The sequence below is a fragment of the Anolis carolinensis genome, unplaced genomic scaffold, assembly GCF_035594765.1.
Source record: "Anolis carolinensis isolate JA03-04 unplaced genomic scaffold, rAnoCar3.1.pri scaffold_7, whole genome shotgun sequence".
Classification (NCBI taxonomy): domain Eukaryota; kingdom Metazoa; phylum Chordata; class Lepidosauria; order Squamata; family Dactyloidae; genus Anolis; species Anolis carolinensis.
The window spans coordinates 18,909,056-18,933,662 of NW_026943818.1; the positions used below are offsets into that span (position 1 = coordinate 18,909,056).

At 41.1% G+C, this 24,607-nt stretch overlaps 1 long non-coding RNA gene across 1 annotated transcript in view; it reads right to left on the minus strand.

Annotated features, from left to right (window-relative positions):
- The window catches only part of LOC134293051 (uncharacterized), a 295,247-nt gene that overhangs the window by 122,337 nt on the left and 148,303 nt on the right, over nt 1-24,607 (minus strand). Inside the window, exon 4 of the long non-coding RNA XR_010000110.1 lies at nt 13,907-13,961. This is a non-coding gene — a long non-coding RNA (uncharacterized LOC134293051). The remainder of the gene's footprint in view (nt 1-13,906; nt 13,962-24,607) is intronic.

Genomic DNA, 24,607 nt, shown 5'->3' on the forward strand with positions numbered 1-24,607 from the left:
TTCTACTTATGTTTGCTGCACCAAAGAGAAGGGCTAAAGCAGAACCGGTTGTCCCATAGGACCTTCTGGAGATCTCCTTGAGCTCATGGAGAGCCAACTATTTCCCCCTAGACCCGTGGTTCCCAAACATTGGTCCTCCAACTGCTATGGAGTTCAAGTCCCAGAAACCTCGGTCAGCTCAGCTAACAGTTAGGAAGTCTGGGAACTGAAGTCCAAAACAACTGGAGGATCAAAGTTTGGAAACCACTGTCCTAGATCTTGGTTGCTTTGCCTGCCCCTTTTTCTTTGGAGGCTTCAATTGGATAAAATCTGCCTCCATATTCACTCGGGTTAGGGGCAGACGGACTCCATGAAAGTGAAAAAACTGAATTAAAAAGAATCGGAAAGAAGCGATAAGTGGAGTGCCATTAGCAGGGTTTCGACCTGGGCCCGGTTCTGGTCAACATCTTTATTCATGATTTAGATCAGTGTGGTCCAGTCTGCGGTCCGCAGACCGCATGTGGCCCACCAATTCATTTTTGTTGGGACTGCTCGCTCCATCCTTATGCCGGAAGGAAAACGAGAAATGTGGCAACTGCCCCGATCCTCCTCTCTAATGCTCCTCCCTTGATCTTTGGGCTGTCCTCTCAGCATTATGCCAGGTGGAAGGTGAGACAGGGAACGTCCGAGAGCACTCCGGAGGACTCACAACAGCTTGCGTGTTGTGACTCAGCTGGAACCTCAGATTGACTCTGATGAGGATGATGGGATTCAGGTCCACAATCAGGTTCAAAATGTCCCTGTTGTAGAAGATGAGGAACAAGGAGTGCTAGTTCATTTTCCCACAGCAAGGAATGATGTTGTTGATACTGAAACTAGCCAGGTGCAAATGGACTTGGAAAGGGAGGACAGTTCTCAGTCTGATAATGAGGCTCAGCAAACTAACGAGCAGGCTGATCTTGACGAGACAGGTTCCTTAGATCGAGCTGACCGTTTGGAATTCAGGGTTCGGAGGAGTGTGAGAATTGCAAACAAAAGGGAGGCTAGAGGCCAGAGAAATGCTTTCATGCTTTGCAAAGGGTATTAAAGCAATGTATTATGCTTTAATGTATTATGTTTTCATGCTTTGCAAAGGGTATTAAAGCAATGAATCCAGCAAAGACGGAGATCCTATGGCTGGGCCGACCGGGCAGTGGGGATATCCAGTTGCCAACCCTGGATGGCGAAGTGCTACGCCTGTCTTTACTGGTAAAGAGTCTGGGAGTCCTCTTGGACCCTTCATTGACGATGGAAGCCCAGGTCTCAGCCGTTAGCAAAACTGCCTTTTTTCATCTTCGGCAGGCTAGACGGCTGGGCCCTATCTGTCTAGGGACAACCTGGCTACGGTGATCCAGGCTACAGTCATCTCGAGACTGGATTACTGTAATGCCCTTTACATTGGCCTTCCTGTGTCGGTGATCCGGAAGTTCAAATTGGTGCAAAATGCAGCTTGCCAAATGACCAAATCAGAGGAAAGAGGCCACCTTGGTTAACCCTCTCTCTCTATAGCGCCACTTAATGAATGTCAGAAGGAACCACTATAGAAATGATGGAACATCCATTCGCTGATTTCTCTCTATTCTAGTTTCAATGTAGTCATAAATAATAAATAATGTAATAGTAATAATATGATAATATACTACAATAATAATAGAATAATAATAGAATGATATAATAATAATCTATCTATCTATCTATAAATGTAATGTGCATAATTCCCATGGAGTAAACAACAAAACCACTGGACCAAATCACACCAGATTTGGCCACAAAAGGCATAGTCATCCAATCAATCTGCATGGGCTTTTGTACTGGCTTGGAAATAGCCAACCCCCAAAGATAAAGGACAAGAGTGGTAAAGATGCCAGGCAAAGTTGTGTGGCTTTTGTTGAGATGCATGGAGATGTGGAAAAGTGGGCGAAAAGAAAGACGTGCATGTGTGTATGGATGTGTGGGTCTGCCCAAGACCATCAGGCCAGGCCTATAATTTATTATCGGAGACCATCTTGCCTTTTTTGGGGGCCCGTCTGTTGTTTGCCGCTGCCTTGTGACAGACCGAGACATAAATCATAATTCCCCCACAATAGATCCTTTTGCAGCCGCCATCAGGAAAAACGGTGTTGGTTTTATCGATTTTTTGACACCGGAGCCCCGGCAACGGCCGCTCTGAATCATTATGAAATGAAACTGATTAGGAATTCATGGAATACTAAATAAACTTTACGAGGCCGTTGTAAGTTTTTTGATGCATAGGGAGCGGAAAATGAAAACTAATGATATAAAAATTACACAGCGTGCTGAGTATTATTATACCGCTATTGATTTGTTTCAAACTGTACATCAGAATCGAAGTATGTGGCATATATGTGAGTGTGTGTGTTTGCATGTGCCGGGCTGGAAGGACGGAGCAGAGAAGCTGTTTTCTGAAGTTTAGTTGTAGGGCTTTGCGTGGTTGTCCCCAAAGTTACCATATATACTCAAGTATAAGCCGACTCGAATATAAGCCGAGGCACCTAATTTTACCGCAAAAAAACTGGGAAAACATTGACTCCAGTATAAGCCGAGGGTGGTAAATTTCAGAAATAAAAATAGAAACCAATAAAAATACATTAATTGAGGCATCGGTAGGTTAAATGTTTTTGAATATTTACATCAAGCTCAAATTTAAGATAAGACTGTCCAACTCTGATCAAATCATGATTCTCATCTTCTTCAATGTAAATGTGCTTGTGTATCCTTTTAATAATAATAGAGTAAAATAATACATATAATAATAATAATAATAAATACAGGAAAATAATACAACTAATAATAAATAGAGTGTGGTCCCAGTGGTGATGGGCACACTGGGTGCCATGCCAAAAGTTCTCAGCCGGCATTTGGAAACAATAGACATTGACAAAATTACGATCTCCCAACTGCAAAAGGCCACCCGACTGGGATCTGCGCGCATCATCCAAAAATACATCACACAGTCCTAGACACTTGGGAAGTGTTCGACTTGTGATTTTGTGATATGAAATCCAGCATGCCTATCTTGTTTGCTGTGTCATACAATAAAATAATAATAATAATAATAATAATAATAATAATAAGATCAGAGTGAAATAATAAAGGTATTATTAATAATAAAAATAGAGTAAAATAAATGTAATAGTAGCAACAATAATAGAGAAAAATAATAAATATAATAATACCAATAATAATAGAGAAAAATAATAAATGTACCATATATTCTCGAGTATAAGCTGACCCAAATATAAGCCAACCAGGACCCTCACCCGAGTATAAGCCGAGGGGGGCTTTTTCAGTCTTAAAAAAAGGGCTGAAAACCTAGGCTTATACTCGAGTATATACAATAATTCAGAATTGGGAGATGGGCTAGTTTTCTTTCACTCCAAAATCAATTGTTGAAGGTTGTGATTTATATGCAGTGTAATGATTTGAATGACAATTTATATTCATGGTGATGGACAGGAGTAAGATTTGAATATCATTATAATAATCTATCTATATAATAAAACTGAATGTATGTATGTAGTATGTGGGTATGTATATGTCTGTGTATGTATGTAGACGATTTCTTCATGGTTTCCAGTTCCAGAGATTCCTGTAACCGTGACCAAACATGGCACACAGATCCCACAGAAAATACTGGAGGGGTTTGCAGGGGAAGAACCGATCCTAGATTTAGGGAATTATAGTTCACCCAAGTCCAGAGAGCACTGTGTACCCTACTGACAATGGATCTGGACCACATTTGGCATGCATACCTAACGTGGTCAATTTTTAATACTGGTGGGGTTTGGCGGAATTGATGTTGAATTTTGGGAGTTATAGTTCACTCCTATCCAACTGATGACGGATCTGAAGCAAACTTGGCACTCATGCCCAATGCCCAAATTTGAAAACTTGACAGGGTTTGGAGGGAAATGATGTTGAATTTTGGGAGTTATAGTTTACCCGTATCCAGAGAGCACTGTGAACCTAACTGATGATGTATCTGCACCAAACTTGGCATGCATACCCAACATGCCCAAATTTGAATACTTGGCAGGGTTTGGTGGGAAATGATTTTATTTTTGGGAGTTATAGTTTACCCACATCCAGAGAGCACTGTGAACCTAACTGACGATGTATCTGCACCAAACTTGGCATGCATACCCAACATGCCCAAATTCGAATACTTGGCAGGGTTTGGAGGGAAATGATGTTGGATTTTGGGAGTTATAGTTTACCCACATCCAGAAAGCACTGTGAACCCAACCAACGATGCATCTGCACCAAACTTGGCATGCATACCCAACATGGCAAACTTTGAATAGTTGCAATGCTTAGGAGGAATTGGCCTAGAATGGTTGGGAGTTGTAGTTCGTCCACATTGTTACAGATTTTCTAATGGGACCACTCATAAAGTCTAACAACAAACAAGGACTACAGTAGATTCTCGCTTATCCAACATAAATGGGTCGGCAGAACATTGGATAAGTGAATATGTTGGATAATAAGGAGGGATTAAGGAAAAGCCTATTAAACATCAAATTAGGTTATGATTTTTACAAATGAAGCACCAAAACATCATGTTATACATGAAAAAGTAGTTCAATATGCAGTAATGCTATGTAGTAATTACAGTAGAGTCTCACTTATCCAAGCTAAACGGGCTGGCAGAAGCTTGGATAAGCGAATATCTTGGATAATAAGGAGGGATTAAGGAAAAGCCTATTAAACATCAAATTAGGTTATGATTTTACAAATTAAGCACCAAAACATCATGTTTTACAACAAATTTGACAGAAAAAGTAGTTCAATACGCAGTAATGTTATGTTGTAATTACTATATTTACGAATTTAGCACCAAAATATCACGATATATTGAAAACATTGACTACAAAAATGGCTTGGATTATCCAGAGGCTTGGATAAGTGAGGCTTGGATTAGTGAGACTCTACTGTACTGTATTTACGAATTTAGCACCAAAACACTGACTACAAAATGCATTGGATAATCCAGAATAATAAGTGAGACTCTACTGTATTTCTAATATTTATAATTACTGGGTATCTTAGCTAGTTGTTAATTAAATAACTCACCAAAAGAAATACTAAAAGGGAAAAATGGAATATGACTGGAGAACAGGGTTCGAATTTTCGCTTAACCATGAAACCCTTAGACAAACAGCACACTCTCAGCTTTGGAAAACACTGTGATTGACGGCACACAACAACAACTGCAACAAATACAAGTCAAGGCATGCTTTCCAACAGATTTCAGTGGCTTTTTAAAAAAATCTGTATTTCCCATCCTTTCTTTCCTGACACCTCCGCTAAGATCCTTGTCAGGCCTGGATTTGTGGCCACCGTCTAGCTATATTTAGATAGTTGGAAACAGGGGACCCGTCACCCTAAATGATGCTAGTTTATTTCTCCCTCCTTTTGCCCTTCCTCCCCGACTTTGGCGTCAACGCCGCGGCCCCGTTTTATATGCGTTGGGAGAACAGGCCTTTCCCCTTCCCTCCCTGTCTTTGTTTCCTTGCTAAGATATGTATATTGAATTTAGATTTGTGCTCTGAGTACCTTTGCTCATTCATTCACTGCCATATTGACTACATAAATTGAGTGCTACAAGTAAGAGAGAGAGTTTAGCCATTATTTTCACTGTGATTTGATTTAACGACCTGGCTTGGCATGCCTTTCTCTTCCCCTGCTGTCTCATCTGTTCCTCTTATGTTTATTTACATATATATTCTTGCCGGCACATACACGCCTACTCTCTTCCCCTTTATTAGCGTGATTTTTCATGTTTTTCTTACTAGGTTTTGTTGGAAGGGGCGTGCACGATGCAAGACAGACCCAATGACAGCCTGATATCCTGCAAACGTTGGAAGGAACTTTTTCCACCATGGTGAGACAGATCCCACTGTTTGCGAGGCACGCTATCGTTGTCATGTGGCCTCAAGTCATTTCCAACATACAGCAACCCTATAATAGGGTTTCTTGGGCTGAGATTTGCCCAAAAGTTACCCAGTGAGAGTGCGTGACTTGCCATCCCTGATTCACATACAGTTGGTATCCTGTCTGAGTTTCACTTGTGTAAGTTACGAGGGTTGAATGAAAAGTAATGCCTCCACCTTCGTAACTCTTCAACAGGTGGCAGTCCTGGCTTGTTCAGTAGACTCTCCTCTACAGTTCCATTTGGCGGGAAGCCTTGGCATTGAACAGTTGTGTTGTTAAAGTGCGAAGTATGGAACCCTGGGCAGATGAAGAAGCCTTAGCACTGAACGGTTGTGTTGTTAAAGTGTGAAGTATGAAACCCTGCGCAGACAGGGAAGCCTTAGGATTGAACGGTTGTGTTGTTAAAGTGTGAAGTATGGAACCCTGCGCAGACGGGGAAGCCTTAGCATTGAATGGTTGTCTTGTTAAAGTACAAAGTATGGAACCCTGCGCAGACGGGGAAGCCTTAGGATTGAACGGTTGTGTTGTTAAAGCGCTAAGTATGGAACCCTGCGCAGACGGAGAAGCCTTAGGATTGAACGGTTGTGTTGTTAAAGCGCGAAGTATGGAACCCTGCGCAGACGGAGAAGCCTTAGCATTGAATGGTTGTGTTGTTAAAGTGCGAAGTATGGAACCCTGCGCAGACGGGGAAGCCTTAGCATTGAACGGTTGTGTTGTTAAAGTGCGAAGTACAGAACCCTGCGCAGACAGTGAGGCTTTAGCATTGAACGGTTGTGTTGTTAAAGTGCAAAGTATGGAACCCTGCACAGACGGGGAAGCCTTAGCATTGAACGGTTGTGTTGTTAAAGGGCGAGGTATGGAACCCTGCGCAGACGGGGAAGCCTTAGCATTGAACAGTTGTGTTGTTAAAGCGCGAATTATGGAACCCTGCGCAGACAGGGAAGCCTTAGGATTGAACGGTTGTGTTGTTAAAGCTCGAAGTATGGAACTCTGCACAGACGGAGAAGCCTTAGCATTGAACGGTTGTGTTGTTAAAGCGCGAATTATGGAACCCTGCGCAGACGGGGAAGCCTTAGCATTGGACGGTTGTGTTGTTAAGGTGTGAAGTATGGAACCCTGCTATCACTTAATTCTTGAGAGCAGAAGGTGTCACCTCAAAGGAGATTCATCCAAGAATGCAAGCTGTTTATGGTGATTGTGTTAATGTGAGTATTGTGAACATGTGCAACCCCTGCCAATGTCCTCCACAAAGACCATACCGCCCACCACCAAAGTGAAGGCTTTCATACGGCAACAATTTCATCCTAGAATTTCTGTATTTCCTCCATCACAGACATTCCAGTCTTACTGACTCTCCATTGGTATGGAATTCGAATGGTCCCGCCTACTGACTCTCCCATAACCCTTTCCTAGTCTTTTCTATGGTCACAGCAAACAGAGGAATTGATTGAGCAGCAACAACATACTAGAAAGGTTTGGGGAGAATTCACCATGATTTATAGGAGTTGTTGGTACTGCGATGTATAGTTCAACTGCAATCTAAGAGCACTCTGAACTCCACCAACAATGGACCTGGAACTCACTTGTCACACAGAATCCCTATGACCAAGAAAAAAAAATACTTGGAGGGATTTATAGTTGTAGTTCACCTACATGGACAGCACACTGTGAACCCAAACAATGATGGATTTAGACCAAATTCCCGAAATCCCCAAATTTGATACTGTTGGTTTTTGAGGAGAATTGGCCTGCACATTTTGGAGTTGTAGGTACCGGGATGTATAGTTCAACTGCAATCTAAGAGCACTCTGAACTCCAACAATGGACCTGGAACTCACTTGTCACACAGAACCCCTATGACCAAGAAAAAAAAAATACTTGGAGGGATTTATAGGAGTTGTAGTTCACCTACATGCACAGCACACTGTGAACCCAAACATTGATGAATCTGGACCAAACTTGGCATGCATACCTGATGTGCCCAAATTTGAATATTGGTGGGTTTTGAGGGGAATTGGCCTGTACATTTTGGAGTTGTAGGTACCGGGATGTATAGTTCACCTGTAATCAATGAGCAAAGAAAGAATTGGACCAAACTTGACACACAGAACCCCCATGACCAGGAAAAAATACTAGAGGTCTTTGGGGAAAATTCACTTTGATTTGGGGGAGTTGTAGTTCACCTACATCCAGACAGTACTGTGAATCCAAACACTGATGGATGTGGGCCAAACTTGGCACACATACCTGATACGCCGAAATTCGATTACTGGAGGGGTTTGGGGGAACTGACCTTCCTTTCTGGGAGTTATAGTTCACCCACAACCAGAGAAACTGTGACCTCTACCAATGATGGATCTGGTCCAAACTTGGCACACAGAACCCCCATGACTAACTCAACCTACTGGAGGGGTTTGAGGAGCTTAGGATCTTCCGTGGCAGCAGTAAACTAGATGTTGGAGGAAAACATAGATATGAACAACAAGCAAGGGATATACATGTAGCAATCCCAGAAAAACCTTAGAAAAGCACAATTTTGGACCTGGAAATTGCAGCGGGTGAATGTTGGTCATAGACATATAATTCCTCAGATTCATGTGTCCATCATGGAGAATTTGGGGGCCTTTTCCCCTTGCTCCTGCCCCGTCTCTTCATCGGCGGCTTGATTATATACCACTTTAAATGCATCTGCCTGTTTGACAGAAATATTGTGTGCTGGGAGAGGAATGATATACAGGTCACTATATTACTGATGAATAGAAAGTTCCCGCCTAAGCAGGCTGCCGAAGATTACTTAGCGCTTGACACGCCATGTCTTTGTGTCACTGTTACCGGGCGAAATTAAATCAGAACAGGAAAATATTAATTTAAAGTAGGGGGATAGAGGCTACTCGCTTCCAATTACGCACCACCCCTGTCAAGCTTTCTACGGGCGCAAACAAGAAAAGAGGCCCAGATTAATTGCTTTGGACTTTGCCCTACTCCAGAACCAATTATAGAAACATATTGGCTCCTAGCATTATTATAGACACTGCTGTGAAGGAAATTGTGTGAAATTTTAACGGATTTCGGATGTAATAATAGAGAACACTGTTCGGAGCAGCATTAGCAGTCTGAGGCGAATCTCTCCCTATTTGTAACGTGGACGGGCGGAGGTTAAGCAGGTTGGGGATCCTTTGTGCATTAAAGGATCAGCTGGTTAACCCGTGGATGGGGAGCTTTGGAGACTGGCCCCGGGGCAAACCCACACACAGATCCCTCCGACAACAAGGAACTAAGTCCACAGCCTAAGTGAGGTAGTCGTCACGGCAGGGTTTGCAAGCCATGATGCCTTTGGGCTGCGATTCCAGGATTCGCCCTGGCAGAAAACAGAAGCCTGTTTCATTATAGAATTGGGATTGCGTGCTTCTCGGAGGCGAAGGATGATGCTGACGATAGAGAGCAGCAGACAAATTAAGGATATTGTCACACAAACTCGCTATACCACTTACAGCTGCGTTATTATCGATACTACATTGAACGCCTTCGATACTGCACCACTCATAAACCCTTGTGCCGGCTGAACTGCTGGCTTGAAGGTTGGCTCGCTGACCTGCGAGATGGGGTGAGCTCCCGTCTGTCAGCTCTAGCTTGTGGGGACATGAGAGATGCCTCCCAGCAGGATGATAATTTATTTATGTATTTATTTATTTATTTACAGCATTTATATTCCGTCCTTCTCACCCCGAAGGGAACTCAGGGCGGATCACATCTTCTATATATATAAATGAGTGATGGCATCACGGCGACCCACAAAACAACAAAACTACAGGCCCTCCAACCTCGAAATTTGACAACACAACCCATCATCCATGCCTCTAGGTTGATATAACAAAAAGAAAAGAAAAATAAAGTCCTACTTAGAGGGAGAGTAATAAATGTTTTTATCCAATTGCTGCCACTTAGAAGGCTAAGCTCCGCCCACTTGGTCTCCTAGCAACCCACTCAGCCCAGTGTTAATAAAAGAATAAAAAATAAAATAAATACAAATAATACAATAAAAATAATTAAAAACACTAAAAAAATTAATACAATAAAATACTATAACAAAATAACTAAAAATAATACGACAAAATAATAAAACATAATAAATAAAAAAGATAAGTTACAATAAAATTAATTAAAAAATACAAATAACGTCAAATAAAAATTCCACAACAACTTTTAACCAATACCACCACCACTTTGCCACAGCAACGCGTGGCTGGGCACAGCTAGTTACATATATAAGGCAAACATTCAGTGCCTTTAACATAGAACAAAGACAAGACAAACATAGGCTCCAAGCTGGCCTCGAACTCATGACCTCCTGGTCAGAGTGATTCATTGCAGTGATTCATTGCAGCTGCTCTCCAGCCTGCGCCACAGCCCGAGCCCGATAACACATCTTTGCTTAGTGTGTTAAAGCGCTGAGCTGCTGAACTTTATTTATTTAATACATTTATATCCCGCCCTTCTCACCTCAAAGGGGACTCAGAGCGGCTTTCAAATTAAATTTACATACAATATTATATTATTAGCATAGCATAATACTGGCAATACATTACTATATTGTACTATATCAATATATTGTAATATTACAGTAGAGTCTCACCTATCCAACATAAACGGGCCGGCAGAATGTTGGATAAGTGAATATGTTAGATAATAAGGATATAATACAGCCAGAGAGCACACTGAACCCCACCAATGATGCATCCAGAGCAAACTTGCCTAATATAACAAACTTTTAAGTACTGATGGAGTTTCTCAGGGTTAACCTGGCATGACGTCAGTTGTAGTTCACCCACAACCTTATGCATTTTGTACCATTAAAACTGACTTTTTCAAATAACCCGGGCAACGACGGGTACCCAAGCTAGTATAAAATAAAAGGAAAAGAGCCGGCTTAAGCATAGCAAGGAGGATGAGGGAGAGTATGGGAATCCCACCTCCTGACTTCATCTTACTCCAAAACCAGAAAGTACCTATCACACCAAGGTAGGTGACACAAACCTTGTGGTATTGGGAGTTATTGACGAGTTTTATCTATTAATAGTCAGGAACAGGAGAACTGGGGCCGGGCTGTGGTGAAAGCTGGTTAGTAGCCAGCTGCAATAAAAATCACTTTGACCAAGAGGTCATGAGTTCGAGGCCAGCCCGTGTCGGGGTGAGCACTTGACAATTAAAAATAAAATATAGCCCATGCTCGTTGCTGACCTAAGCAACCCGAAAGATAGTTCGGGAAATTTAGATACCACTTATATGTGGGAAGGCTAATTTGTGACACCATAAAAATCATCCAGCCGCCGTTGGAATGAGGAAGTTACCATCGCAGTGGATGATGAAGCAGCTGCTCCCCCTGTGGCCGGAATCAAGCATAACCTCAGGAAGCTGGATGCTGGAGAAGGTTTAAATTGCCTCTGTGTCTGTCTCTGTCTCTGTTCTATGTTATATGGCATTGAATGTTTGCCTTATATGTGTACAATGTGATCCGCCCTGAGAAGGGCGGAATATAAATACTGCAAATAAATAAATAAATAAACTGAGGGAGGCAAATCCGCAACCAGTTGCACACAGCATTGTGTGATAGGGACAGTCTGCAATGTGGCGTTCACCCCTGCCAAAGTATTTATTAATCTTCCCGCTCTGTGTATATTCATTAGATAAACACACACTCTCTGGATGATGTTGTTTATTGCCTGCTCGGCTCCCATCATAACCCGAGGAAGACAAGATGAATTTGACAGGTAATGTAAAAATTACAGCAGGCAATACATCTTGGATTTGGGGGGAATGCTGAGATGAGGGTTAATCAATAAAGCCCTAACTTGGGTATTGTATGAAATGGCACTTCATCCATTATTAGAACTCGGGATAAAAGACGACTTACTGGCTTGATGTATCGGCCCTTTCACCCCAGGGGCCCTTGCTCAAATCCAGTCCAATCCACAGTGACTAAAGATCACTCTTGTCGGAGAGCAAGAAAAAGTGAGAGCTTACACGCTGGATATTCTCAGGAAGAATTGATATCCTTCTCCACTGCATCAGATGCGGAAAGGTTTAGCTGTCATAAAAGGATTCCTTCAAGCCTTGGTGCTGTTTAGGAAAAGCAAGTCTGAGCTTGGTTGAGTTTTACTTGCCATGATGACAAGTAACTTGGCTTGGAATCATGTTGACTAATCCCAACACAAATGGTGTTCTTCCTGTGTACCTTCCAAATTTTTCTTACTTATACTTCACCGTTCAACCATACCTAAACTAGGGGCAGATGAATGCCCTCCCTCCATCCCAACTGCCACTGCCCTGGCCTTGGAGGGAGGAAAGAAAACATAAGACACAGATCCACCATACCTAGGCCCAGGGCCAGACAGGCAGTTGAAGATGAGACAGAGGATGTTTTGGTTTCCAATGTTCATTCCTTAGCAAAGAGAAACAAGTGAAAGGTCCATTTCTCTTGGGAACTGGCCTTCAGCTGATGGGGAGTTTTCCCGCAATGTCAGATTAGGTCTCCGGAGGGAGGGAGTGAAGGATAGATTATTTATTTGTTCGTTTATTTGCGACATTTATATGCCGCCCTTCTCATCCCAAAGGGGACTCAGAGCGGCTTACAAATTAAATTTACATACAATCTATATATATAAAAGGGTAATGAAATTTCGGCCTAGGACAAAACAACAAAACTACACATTCCAGAAACACTAAACTTGGCAGCACAACCCCTCATCCATGCCTCTACGTTCATACAACAAAAAGAAAAGAAAAATAAAGTCCTAATTAGAGGGAGAGGAATAATTGTTTTTTATCCAATTGCTGCCAGTTAGAAGGCTAAGCTCCGCCCACTTGGTCTCCTAGCAACCCACTCAGCCCAGGGGACAGGCAGAGTTAGGCCTCACTTAGGCCTCTTCCACACTGCCTATAAAATACAGATTATCTGATTTTAACTGGATTATATGGCAGTGTAGACTCAAGGCCCTTCCACACAGCTATATAACCCATTTATATATATTTACCGTAACTTCCACCAGTTCCTCAATACTTTATTTCCCATACCTCCATACTTCGCCACAGCAACGCGTGGCCGGGCACAGCTAGTATTATATAACCTACTGAAGGGGTTTGAGGGGACTGACTCACCATAGTGGGAGTTGTAGTTTGCCCTGCAGCCAGAGAATACACTAAACCACACTGATGACACATCCAGACCAAACTTGCCTGACATAACAAACTTTAAGTAACTGATGGAGTTTTTTGGCGTGAACCTGGCATGATGTCAGTTGTATTTAATCAACAATCTTACACATTTTGTACAATTTTTAAAAATGACCTTTTCAAATAACCTGGGCAATACCGGGTATCCAAGCAAGTAAATAAATAAACAAATTATTACGATGATGACATCACCTTCATCATCATCATCTATAACAACAACAAGCATTTTTAAATCATACCCCTGAATACGTTTTAAAGAACATTGTAATACCATTTAAAAACCACATTTTCCAGGATTCCAGGGAGCACTTGTAGGTCATCTTAATTGCAAGCAGCCTGCTGGCTATAGGTCACACATACCCTCCTGCATTCCGGGCCCTGGGAAGAGGCGACTGTAACTAGATTTAAAAACTATTTTTAGGGCCAATTACCTCTTCCCAGAAGTTCCATTCAGGGGCAGCTCGGAAGTTGGCAAATGCCACGGGGCCCAAACAATCTGTGCTTTCACGCTCCCTGCCAGCTCACTCTTAAGGCCTCAAATGTATCCGAGAAGCAAGCAGGGGTGAAAAGCAGCAGAACCCCACCGCCTCGCCGATGATAACCTCTCCCGCATATTATTCCAAACTGCAGCCCCACTGTTTTTAATTAGCGCGCGGCAAAATGTAAAAAAGGGGGGGAGAGAAATATTAAAAGGAAGTCTTACCGTAGCTCTGAAGGGAACCAGCAACCTGGCGCGGAAGAGTCGAACCAACTTTTTTCTTGAAAAAAAAAAGAAAGAAGAAGAAGCAGCTTTAATAGATTTTTAAATGGGGTTATTAACACCTCCGATGAATTATTTTTAGGGGAGCTAATTATAAAAAACAAAACCTGGTTAATTGAGGGTTTCTTCTTTTTCTTTTTTCTCTCCCACAAATGCGCCGAGAACAGGAGGATACAGGAACTAGGGATGGGTTTGGGGGGAGCAAACAGGTCTTGAGCGAAGAATCGATATTTATCGGCACCCAGACAATTGGATAATTGCTACTTTAATTAGTGGCACCCTGCTTTCTGATCAAGAAGGCTGAACTAACGTACTTGGGTGACCTGGCAACTCTAGAAGGCCAGTTTTTAAGGCCTATGGCAGTGGTTCTCAGCCTGTGGGTTCCCAAGTGTTTTGGACTACAACTCCCAAAAATCCCAACCAGTTTACCAGCTCTTAGGATTTCTTGAAGGCCAAAACATCTGGGGACCTACAGATTGAGAACCATTAGCCTATGGGTTCTTATCATAACCTAACCTAGTCAATGTAGCGTGCTATGGCTTCATCCTGACCTGAAGGTTGGTAGTTCAAATCCACGGGATGGCATGAGGTCCTGCTGTTAGCCATGGTCCTGCCAACTTAGCAGTTTGAAAACATGCAAATGTGAGTATGTCAATAGGTAATGCTTCGGCGGGAAAGGCAAAAAGATGCTCTTTTTTCACACTACCAGGAGGTGACAACACAGGCTCCTTGGCTTGGAAATGGAAATGGAGAAGACACATCCTCAGAGCCAGAGATGAACACCGCCTCTTGAACCGGAAATGAAAGGAGAAGCCTTTGCCTTGTCTATGTTGTTTGTTTTGTTGGGAATCATCCTGGACTACTTAAGTCTAGATGTAGTTAGATAGATGATAGAGTTAGATTGTTTCCAAAGCATGCCTAGACAGGCTTTACTGTGTTTCACTCTATCCTGTGTACGGTACATCCTTTACTATACTATAATAATTAAAAACACTATAATAATTAAAAACACTAAAAATACAATAAAATACTATAATAACAAAATAACTAAAAATAATACAAAAATAATAAAATATAATAAATATAATTAAAAATACAAATAACGTCAAATAAAAATTCCACAACAATTTTTAACCAATACCACCACTATGCCACAGCAACGCATGGCCGGGCACAGCTAGTGCCACATATAATACAAAATATAGTAAAAACAAACAATTGTAAAAACACACTTAAGAACCAATATCATACCCCATTAAAACAGTAAAACACTGTGTGACCGTTGGGCCAAAAGTCAGAGCCAGTCTGTATTCAACTTCACATTAATCCAACGAATACATCCGATTATATCAACTGTATCTTAGGATGGGCCAAAAGTTTGGTCCCACATCCAGGTCTTCAGCTGTTTCCTAAAATATATACAGTAGAGTCTCACTTATCCAACACTTGCTTATCCAACGCTATGGATTATCCAACACATTTTTGTAGTCAATGTTTTCAATACATCGTGATATTTTGGTGCTAAATTCGTAAATACAGTAATTATACATAGCATTACTGCACATTGAACTACATTTCTGTCAAATTTGTTGTATAACATGATGTTTTGGTGCTTAATTTGTGAAATCATAACCTAATTTGATGTTTAATAGGCTTTTCCTTAATCTCTCCTTCTTATCCAACATATTCGCTTATCCAACGTTCAGCCGGCCCGTTTACGTTGGATAAGTGAGACTCTACTGTACTGAAATCCACTCTGAATCCCTTCGGGGAGAAGGGCGGAACATAAATAAAGTGTATTATTATTATGGGACATGATTCAGACCCCCATAGATACCTGAAACCATGGATGATAACAAACTCTGTATTGTGATTTACACTTGAGCCAGAAGCATACCATCAAATCATCTAAAGAGGCCACAAACATTTCTGGAGGGAGGATATTTTTTGGAGGAAGGGTAAGTGAAATTGTGGATACTGGGGGTCACGCTGTGCAAACGAAATAGCTGAGACAGGATTGGAGCCATGGGAATCTCTCCCATCCCCGCAGAGCAGGCCTTGATGGATCTGCCTGCTCCAAACCTTGCTTTTCTTGAGTGGCTGTGGGCCCAGAGGGATGAGAGCTGGGTGGAAGGGGTGAAGAAGCCCCTTGGCCCCCACCCTCTGGCCCGGCAGTATCTTTTAATTGCAAATGGTGTGATTTTTACTGCCGGGGTGGTGGGGATGGTGGCTGTCAAGTGAGAGCGCTTGCTTTCGCTGCAGGCGTGAAAGAGGGAGCACCAGGAGAAAGTGGGAAGGGAGAGAGAGATTGAGAGCTTGTCACTGTGGTCATCCCAGGCGAAGAGTAAGTCGTAAATGATCCGGGGTCAAAGAGCATCTATAGAATGATAGCGGCTCCGTTCCCAGAAGCCTCCGGGAAAGACCTTGACGGCTCCCCTCCGCTTGAGTCTGCTTAACCCTTCTCTGGTCGAGGGAGATGCAATCCGTAGAGTTTGTTTGGCTCAACCAGATCAGTTCCTGAAGGTACGGTAACCAGGCAGCTCTGTTTTGCATGTTGAGGCTTAGCTCTGGCTATTGTTGCGTGTGTTTGTGCCTTCGGACTGGCTATTAACTAAGGCTGACACAAGAATTTCAATGGGTATAACAAGTCCATTATAACCTGGCCCATATCCACAATGAAACTTTCACTTTATAGCAGGGGTCCCCAAACTAAGGCCCGGGGGCCGGATACGGCCCTCCAAGGTCATTTACCCGGCCCCCGCCCTCAGTTTTAGACTTAGGCTTGCCAAAAGTCTGAAATGACTTGAAGGCACAACAACAACAACAACAATCCTACTTAACTTGACTATCTCATTGGGCAGAAGCAGGCCCACCACTTCCCATTGAAATCCTGATAGGTTTATATTGATTAAAATTGTTTTTATTTTTAAATATTGTATTGTTCATTCATTTACTAATATTGTGCTATGGTAATAATATAATATATTGTGTATACATATAATATTGATAATAATATTATAATGTAATACAATATAATATTTATTTATTACAGTATTTCTACCCTGCCCTTCCCACCCAGTAGGGGACTCAGAGTGGCTAATAATAATATTAATACAATGTAATAATATTGTATAATATAATAATATTAATTATATATTATATATTATATATTAAATGTAATATTACTAATAATAATATGGTACAGTGGTATAGTACAATATAGTAATATATAATGCTAATATTGTACTATGCTAATAATATAATATATTGTATGTACATACAACTTGTAAGCCGCTCTGAGTCCCCTTTGGGGTGAGAGAGGGTGGGGTATAAATTTAGCAAATAAATAAATAAATAAATGATTGTTGTTGGGGTTTTTTGTAGTACAAATAAGACATGTGCAGTGTGCATAGGAATTAGTTCTTTTTTTTTTTTCAAATGATAATTCGGCCCCTCAACAATCGGAGGGACCATGAACTGGCCCTCCACTTTAAAAGTTTGAGGACCCCTGCTTTATAGTTTGATTTTCGTTCAGATTTATCTTCCCTGCTTGTTGTCGCTATTTGATGTATGTTCTATTCCAGTGATGGGCAACCTTTTGCGCTTGGTGTGTCAAAATTCACCAAAAAGCCTAGCATGACTTGGGTGGTGTGTCACTTTGAGAAAAAAACCATAATTTCACAATATATATAGTTTAAATAACAAAAATATATAATTGTAATATATAACTGTATTTAATAAATCAAAAACTATTTACTACCATTATTTCCATGTACAACAATCTATGGTACCTCTTGCAGTTTTCACGCTGATTTCTCTCTATTGTAGTTTCAATGTAGTCATGAGCAATGAATAATATAACAATAATATAATAGTAATCTATATATATAAAAGGGTAATGAAATTTCGGCCTAGGACAAAACAACAAAACTACACATCCCAGAAACACTAAACTTGGCAGCACAACCCATCATCCACGCCTCTAGGTTGATACAACAAAAAGAAAAGAAAAATAAAGTCCTAATTAGAGGGAGAGGAATAATTGTTTTTATCCAATTGCTGCCAGTTAGAAGGCTAAGCTCCGCCCACATGGTCTCCTAGCAGGGGACAGGCAGAGTTAGGCCTCACTTAGGCCTCTTCCACACTGCCTATAAAATACAGATTATCTGATTTTAACTGGATTATATGGCCGTGTAGACTCAAGGCCCTTCCACACAGCTATAGAACCCATTTATAATGGACTTAATGTCAGGGGAAAACCTTTACCCTTTACCTTAACTACCACCAATTCCTCAATACTTTATTTCCCATACCACCAGACTTCGCCACAGCAGCGTGTGGCCGGGCACAGCTAGTAATATAATAATATAATACAATAATAATAGAATAATAATAGAATGAATTTATATATATATAAAAATGTAATATGCATAATTCCCATGGACTAAACAACAAAACCACTGGACCAAATCACACCAAATTTGGCCACAAAAGACATTAGTCATCCAATCAATCTGCATGCGGTAGCGTGTCAGCAAAAATGGCTAGGCGTGTCAGTGCTGACACGCGTGTCATAGGTTGGCCATCACGGTTCTATTCTGTAATAGACACTCCCTTCATCAGTTTGACTGTCGCCCACATTGTTGTCCTATATTGGACTTTTTAACGCCTTGGATGATTGTTTAATATTTTAATTATGTCTATTTTAAATCATGACTTGTTAATTTGTTTTTAAATACATTCTTTGATGTCTTAACTATTGATTTTATGATATTATACGATTGTATGATATGTGACACGCTCCGAGTCCCCGTTGGGGAGATGGGGGCAGCATACAAAAATAAAATTATTATAATATTATTATTATTATTTCTTAAGAGAGATGTTTTGGCCAGTTGCATCCTCTCTGACGACCTTTATGTTCTAGATATTCCTAAATATCACAGAGCTTTTACCAGCAGTGCTACGGATTGATTGACTCATATGTTTTAGTCAACGTTTAATAATAACAATAATAATAATATAACTTTATTCTTTTATCCCACCTCCATCTCCCCGAAGGGACTCGGGGCGGCTTACACAGGGACTAGCCCAAAAACAACAACATAACATTACATAAAACAGTAATTTAAAACAATATAACAAAGGTGTACACAACATAACATAATAGATACTTTAAAAGCCTGAGCATTGATTGACTGGTGCAAGAGCCCCAAAAGATTCATAGCATCACTGTGTGTTGAGGTTCACTTATGCAAGAGTGTTTACAAACAGGTTTACACTGAGGACATCTTCTTGCATGCCAACTGGGAAGCTGGTGCTGAGTGTCCCCTTGTGACTTTTCTGGGGAATGCAAAGTCTATTACCAATAGCAAGAAATCACGAGGCTGCTGTCCATGGTGCTGGAAAACGATGCATTCTGCACAGAAGAACTCTGCAAAAGACTAAGGTAAAGGTTTTCCCTGACGTTAGGTCCAGTCGTGTCCGACGCTGGGGGTTGGTGCTCATCTCCATTTCTAAGCTGAAGAGCCGGCGTTGTCCGAAGAAACCTCCAAGGTCATGTAGCCAGCATGACTGCATGGAGCGCCATTACCTTCCCGCTGGAGTGGTACCTATTGATCTACTCACATTGGCATGTTTTCAAACTGCTAGGTTGGCAGAAGCTGGGGCTAACAGCAGGCGCTCATTCCACTCCCCGGATTTGAACCTGCAACCTTTTGGTCCGCAAGTACAGCAGCTCAGTGCTTTAACACACTGTGCCACCGGAGGCCCACTTGCAAAATACTACACAAATTGGTAGTAAAAGATAGAAAGAGACGGCTTCAGCCTCCGAGGACATTCTGTTGCTTTCCTTGAAAGGATCATCCCTGGACAAAATAAGTTCACTGTGTTACTTGGTTTTCGAAATAACAAAAGTCCGAGACCATTTGTGACCCATAGAATTGATAGTCAGGCCACCACTACTGTGTTTTGTCCAAACACAATAGGGAGAAGAGGGTTGACGTCCATGATAGTAATAATAATAATAATAATAATAATAATAATAATAATAACACAATCCAATCCAATACAACAGCCAGCAGAGTTTCTGCTGTGGACTCATCTTGTTGTGTTTCAAATAATAATAATAATAATAATAATAATAATAATAATAATAACAACAACAACAACAACAACAACTGCAAAAGGCCACCCGACTGGGATCTGCACGCGTCATCCGATAATACATCACACAGTCCTAAATACTTGGGAAGTGTTCGACTTGTGATTTTGTGATATGAAATCCAGCATATCTATCTTGTTTGCTGTATCATACAACGTCATTATGTCAATAATAATAATAATAATAATCACACAGTTCTAGATGCTTGGGAAGTGTTCGACTTGTGATTTTGTGATACGAAATCCAGCATATCTATCTTGTTTGCTGTGTCATACAATGTCATTGTGTCAATAATGATAATAATAACAATAACAACACAGTCCTAGATGCTTGGGAAGTGTTCGACTTGTGATTTTTTAATACGAAATCCAGCATATCTATCTTGTTTACTGTGTCATACAATGTTGTTGTGTCAATGATAATAATAATAATAATAATAATAATAATAATAATAATAATAATAATAATGTCTAATTTTTTTGGCTGCTGCATCACACCCTTGACATGTTTGCCTTATATCACTGAAAGTCCTCACTCCAAGCGGAACGTACCTGTCTTTCTAAACTATTCTACAAAGGGTTTGGTTTCCAGAATTATATCACTGCCCTCCCCTGAACACATCGAAAGCAAAGGTATCACTATCTCATTCAAAAAAGTGGACCGTTTTCTGAAATTTCAGAATTCCAAATACCGTAAATTTTAAAAATCCCACTCTTTATTTATGAATTGGAAATCTTTGCAAACATCTCTATCCGCCAGGGTCCCAATGCAAGTTATTTCCACTCCGGAGAGAAAGAAAGAAATGTACAGTTTCAGAAATTTGTCAGAGTATTTGCAGCACAGCAGTAGTTGGATGGAAGCAGTGGAACACAGAACGAAGAGACACTCAGAGACGTTGGTAAAACTATTTACAAAGTTTTACTGTATGCAGCAATAATCAACACAAACAGACTTGCAGACGACAGACAAACAGAGGACTGTTCGGTTCTCCAACAGAACTTGACTCGAACTCTAGGCAGACAGAACTCAACTGAACTAACCCAATCGTTATGCACAAACACTTGTGTCTGGATACTCCCTAGTTCCAGCCACACATCAAGGTCATCATAACTTCTTGGCAATTAACTCTTTCCACACTATGGTACATTCTGGATGATGCAATCAGTTGCAATACAAGCATGGCATAAATTGCATTTAAACACTATCAATACACACATTCCACATTAACAAAATTCTCACGGAAAGCCAACCGAAATGACTTCCTCACCTCACCCGGGACCTGAGATGCCCTTACAAAAATGAGAATGCTGTCAGAATCTGACTTTTGGCCAGGAGGTGGGAGTAAATAATTGGAAGGAAGAGCGGGGATTTGTGTATGTGTGTGTCTATATGGACTCTTTTAAGCTCTCCTCTGCACCGTAATTATACTGCACGGCCTGATATTTCCATGGTATATTAACCCGAGTCAGGTGACTCCCCCCACCCCCCGCTTTAGACCTTGACATTATTAATAGTCCTATTCATTAAGTATTACTCTTGTAGAATGCGTAGCATAATATTGGCCTGGAGATAGGAAGAGGCAGAAGGAATAAGTCAAATTAATTTTCCGCACCAAACCGCCCCGATTCTGTAAATGACATTCTGTACTGTTAGCATTCTAAATGTGACACAGAAATGGCAGGAGACACAATTTGGAAGCAAAATGCTAGGAGACACAGCGGCCGGGTTGTAATGGGCTGTCTGAGAATCCAATAGCGACGCTTGAACCGAGGGGAAGGAAACAACCCGCTTGGCGCAGGGCAAGGGCAGGCGTGATTTTAATGTAATCCCTCGCCACAGAAGGTGGTACCGTTTGGTGATAGATTAAGAGAGCTTGTTCTACAAAGGCCTATTTCAGTCAGCCTTCAGTATCCATGGATTCGGCATCCACGGATAGATTCTACCACCAATAGCACTTTTTTTCCACTTTTTAATTTTGCCCTTTTACTATGCTGTTGTAGGAGCCACCGGTGGCACAGCGGGTTAAGCTGCTGAATTTGCTGACCGAAAGACTGACAGCGGGGTGAGCTCCCACTGTTAGCCCCAGCTTCTGCCAACCTAGCAGTTCGAAAACATGCAAATATGAGTAGATCAATAGGTGGGAAGGTAACGGTGTTCCATTCATTCATGCCAGTGGCCACATGACCTTGGAGGTGTCTACGGACAATGCCGGCTTTTCAGCCTAGAAATGGAGATGAGCTCCAACCCCCAGAGTAAGACACGACTAGACTAAATGTCAGGGAAAAACCTTTACCTTTACCTATGCTGTTGTATATAATGGAATCTGAGCACCCAACAGTTTTTGTAGTCAAAGGGTATACTGGACCAAATCCCAACAAATTTGGAAAGGCATGACCTTTTATAGATATCATAACCTTTTGGAAAAGCCATTTGGAAACATGACCCTTTCAGAGATCAATTGACATCCACACTACAGTAGAGTCTCACTTTTCCAAGCTAAACGGGCCGGCAGAACCTTGGATAAGAGAATATCTTGGATAATAAGGAAGGATTAAGGAAAAGCCTATTAAACATTAAATTAGGTTATGATTTTACAAATTAAGCACCAAAACATCATCAAATTTGACAGAAAAAGTAGTTCAATACACAGTAATGTTATGTTGTAATTACTGTATTTACGAATTTAGCACCAAAATATCATGATATATTGAAAATATTGACTACAAAAATGCGTTGGATAATCTAGAATGTTGGATAAGTGAGTGTTGGATAAGTGAGACTCTACTGTATGTATATTGCTTATTGAATCAAAGTTTAAACAGTCTGTTCTTTAAGTATTCTGTTTTAGTCTCTTCTTTGTTATATACAGATTAACATTGCCTTCAGTCTAATGCATTACTGAACCTTGACTAACTATACATTATACAGACTAACTATACACTGCAGTATACTGACACTGACTGACTTCTAAACTGCACAGCTTTTGAGGTAAACTTAAACACACATGGAGGTAAAAACGGTTTCCAAAACGGAGTCCGAGTCTGAAGAGTCTCAGATCTGGTCACATGGTTTGTAGCCCCTCCCACAACCTCAAACAACATAGAGTTAAGGGGGAAGCTGCATACCAATATACACATACAATATAGTAAGCAATCACATACATAACAAATAACTAGTATAGGAGACATGCAGAAGGTTGCTATTTCCAACAATATATACCACTAGCTCTACCCGGCCACGCGTTGCTGTGGCAAAGTGGTGGTGGCATTGGTTAAAAATTGTTGTGTAATTTTTATTTGACTTTTTTGTATTTTTTTATTAATTTTATTGTAAGTTATCTTTTTAAATATTATATTTTATTATTTTCTTGTATTATTTTTAGTTATTTTCTGTTATTATAGTATTTTATTGTATTAATTTTGTAGTGTTTTTTATTATTTTTATTGGGTTGCTAGGAGACCAAGTTGGAGGAGCTTAGCCTTTTAACTGGTAGCAATTGGATAAAAGTAATTATTCCTCTCTCTCTCTAATTAGGACTTTATTTTTGTGTTCTTTTTGTTGTATCAACCTAGAGGCGTGGATGATGGGTTGTGTTGTCAAATTTCGAGGTTGGGGGGCCTGTAGTTTTGTTGTTTTGTGGGTCACCGTAATGCCATCACTCTTATATATATAGATTGTATTTTCATTCAATCCCCACTTTTATTCTGAAACTCAGATTGAATCCATCCATTGGGCCATCTAGTAGGATGAACAAAGTATGGTCCGTAGTCCCCATTTAGTGAATATACTCTGGCCTTCAGTCTGACATTTGAAGGCGCTGAATTAATGCCAAACCCAATGCCAAGAGCCAGGTTTCACACAACTCTTTCCAAGTTCGGACTAAAACTCGGTGCAGGATTAATCTCTGCCTGGAAGTTGCCCGGTCGGGAATGGAATGAGCAACCACGCCGCCCAAGATACACGCAACGGCCTCTTCCCTCGCTCCCCGTTTTCTTACCAATTTAGTATTGTTTAATATGCATTTAATCAACCCATTCGATATTATAGAGTCTATGTTCCATGACACTCTCCCTGTGTCACCGAAGACGCGTTCATAGGCCATTAGGCTAAAGTAATATGTATGAAGGCGCCCGCTCTCCCCGGGGTGCGGTAACTACTGCATCTCCCCAGTCGGCCCCATTAAATCATTAAAGCTCATGACTATGCCTCCTGAACTCTACCCTGATCTTTAAAAAGCAGAACATTAAAGGGCAACTGTCACCCTTCAGTGCTCAAGCCGGGCCTTTTATATATTCAAAGCATTACGGCTTTTGTCAGTCTATACATCACCGGGCCCGGCTTGCACAAACAGGGGCGGCTTGGGGGACCCACGGCCGGTTTGCAAAGGATGTGCAAACTGGGACCATTAGAGGGGTGGATCGCTTCTCGTGTTCGTTTCTCTTATTTTATTTCACCTCCAGAGCATCACATAACACAAAGCT